The following is a 2,932-nucleotide window of genomic DNA, read 5'->3' on the forward strand; positions in this document are numbered from 1 at the left end:
GGACCGAACCTGCGACCTTCGAATAACGCGTCCGATGCTCTACCACTGAGCTACGGCGGCGGTCATCCTCCCGTCCACTTTATGGGGTATATATGTGCATTTAAACCTTGGAGTGTTAGTCAGCGCCAATCGCAGCCATGGCGGCGAGTGTGGAACACTCTTTTTCTGCCTTTCTGGCGTCACGTAGCACGTGATCTTTTTACCAGCTGGCAGCTGACCAATAATCCCTCGCATACTACCTGAAGGCATCAAGTCTGCCAGAACGAGACCCTTGCTATGAATGAAGGAAAGATGATGGATTCTTAAGGGCTCGTTTTCTTTGTTAGACACAATGTTAATGAGAACTAACAGAAAATAACGCCAAGGAAAGTATAGGGGCTGTTATGTGTAGTATTTAGAATATAAATGTGAAGAAAGTAAAGTGGACGAAAAGATAACCTGCCGCCGGCAGGGACCGAACCTGCGACCTTCGAATAACCGCGTCCGATGCTCTACCACTGAGCTACGGCGGCGGTCATCCTCCCGTCCACTTTATGGGGTAATATGTGCATTTAAACCTTGGAGTGTTAGTCAGCGCCAATCGCAGCCATGGCGGCGAGTGTGGAACACTCTTTTTCTGCCTTTGTGGCGTCACGTAGCACGTGATCTTTTTACCAGCTGGCAGCTCACCAATAATCCCTCGCATACTACCTGAAGGCATCAAGTCTGCCAGAACGAGACCCTTGCTATGAATGAAGGAAAGATGATGATTCTTAAGGGCTCGTTTTCTTTGTTAGACACAATGTTAATGAGAACTAACAGAAAATAACGCCAAGGAAAGTATAGGGGGTGTTATGTGTAGTATTTAGAATATAAATGTGAAGAAAGTAAAGTGGACGAAAAGATAACCTGCCGCCGGCAGGGACCGAACCTGCGACCTTCGAATAACGCGTCCGATGCTCTACCACTGAGCTACGGCGGCGGTCATCCTCCCGTCCACTTATGGGGTATATATGTGCATTTAAACCTTGGAGTGTTAGTCAGCGCCAATCGCAGCCATGGCGGCGAGTGTGGAACACTCTTTTTCTGCCTTTCTGGCGTCACGTAGCACGTGATCCTTTTTACCAGCTGGCAGCTGACCAATAATCCCTCGCATACTACCTGAAGGCATCAAGTCTGCCAGAACGAGACCCTTGCTATGAATGAAGGAAAGATGATGATTCTTAAGGGCTCGTTTTCTTTGTTAGACACAATGTTAATGAGAACTAACAGAAAATAACGCCAAGGAAAGTATAGGGGTGTTATGTGTAGTATTAGAATATAAATGTGAAGAAAGTAAAGTGGACGAAAAGCTAACCTGCCGCCGGCAGGGACCGAACCTGCGACCTTCGAATAACGCGTCCGATGCTCTACCACTGAGCTACGGCGGCGGTCATCCTCCCGTCACTTTATGGGGTATATATGTGCATTAAACCTTGGAGTGTTAGTCAGCGCCAATCGCAGCCATGGCGGCGAGTGTGGAACGACTCTTTTTCTGCCTTTCTGGCGTCACGTAGCACGTGATCTTTTTACCAGCTGGCAGCTGACCAATAATCCCTCGCATACTACCTGAAGGCATCAAGTCTGCCCAGAACGAGACCTTGCTATGAATGAAGGAAAGATGATGATGTTAAGGGCTCGTTTTCTTTGTTAGACACAATGTTAATGAGAACTAACAGAAAATAACGCCAAGGAAAGTATAGGGGGTGTTATGTGTAGTATTTAGAATATAAATGTGAAAGAAAGTAAAGTGGACGAAAGCTAACCTGCCGCCGGCAGGGACCCGAACCTGCGACCTTCGAATAACGCGTCCGATGCTCTACCACTGAGCTACGGCGGCGGTCATCCTCCCGTCCACTTTATGGGGTATATATGTGCATTTAAAACCTTGGGAGTGTTAGTCAGCGCCCAATCGCAGCCATGGCGGCGAGTGTGGAACACTCTTTTTCTGCCTTTACTGGCGTCACGTAGCACGTGATCTTTTACCAGCTGGCAGCTGACCAATAATCCCTCGCATACTACCTGAAGGCATCAAGTCTGCCAGAACGTAGACCCTTGCTATGAATGAAGGAAAGATGATGATTGTTAAGGGCTCGTTTTCTTTGTAGACACATGTAATGAGAACTAACAGAAAATAACGCCAAGGAAAGTATAGGGGGTTTATGTGTAGTATTTAGAATATAATGTGAAGAAAGTAAAGTGGACGAAAAGCTTCACACTGCCGCCGGCGGGACCGAAACCTGCGACCTTCGAATAACGCGTCCGATGCTCTACCACTGAGCTACGGCGGCGGTCATCTCCCGTCCACTTTATGGGGTATATATGTGCATTTAAACCTTGGAGTGTTAGTCAGCGCCAATCGCAGCCATGGCGGCGAGTGTGGAACACTCTTTTTCTGCCTTTCTGGCGTCACGTAGCACGTGATCTTTTTACCAGCTGGCAGCTGACCAATAATCCCTCGCATACTACCTGAAGGCATCAAGGCTGCCAGAACGAGACCCTTGCTATGAATGAAGAAAGATGATGATTCTAAGGGCTCGTTTTCTTTGTTAGACACAATGTTAATGAGAACTAACAGAAAATAACGCCAAGGAAAGTATAGGGGGGTGTTATGTGTGTATTTAGAATATAAATGTGAAGAAAGTAAAGTGGAACGAGAAAGCTAACCTGCCGCCGGCAGGGACCGAACCTGCGACCTTCGAATAACGCGTCCGATGCTCTACCACTGAGCTCCGGCGGCGGTCATCCTCCCGTCCACTTTATGGGGTATATAGTGCATTTAAAACTGGAGTGTTAGTCAGCGCCAATCGCAGCCATGCGGCGAGGTGGAACACTATTTTTCTGCCTTACTGGCGTCACGTAGCACGTGATCTTTTACCAGCTGGCAGTGACCAATATCCCTCGCATACTATGA

General features: G+C 47.7%; 1 non-coding gene across 1 annotated transcript; it reads right to left on the bottom strand.

Moving 5' to 3' along the window:
• Positions 1-439: 439 nt before the first annotated feature.
• Trnap-cgg (transfer RNA proline (anticodon CGG)) lies at positions 440-512 on the bottom strand. Its single transcript has one exon. It is a non-coding gene; the product is annotated as a tRNA-Pro (tRNA).
• Between the last annotated feature and the right edge of the window lie 2,420 nt (positions 513-2,932).

Source organism: Rhipicephalus sanguineus, chromosome 10 (assembly GCF_013339695.2).
Source record: "Rhipicephalus sanguineus isolate Rsan-2018 chromosome 10, BIME_Rsan_1.4, whole genome shotgun sequence".
In the NCBI taxonomy this organism is placed as follows: domain Eukaryota; kingdom Metazoa; phylum Arthropoda; class Arachnida; order Ixodida; family Ixodidae; genus Rhipicephalus; species Rhipicephalus sanguineus.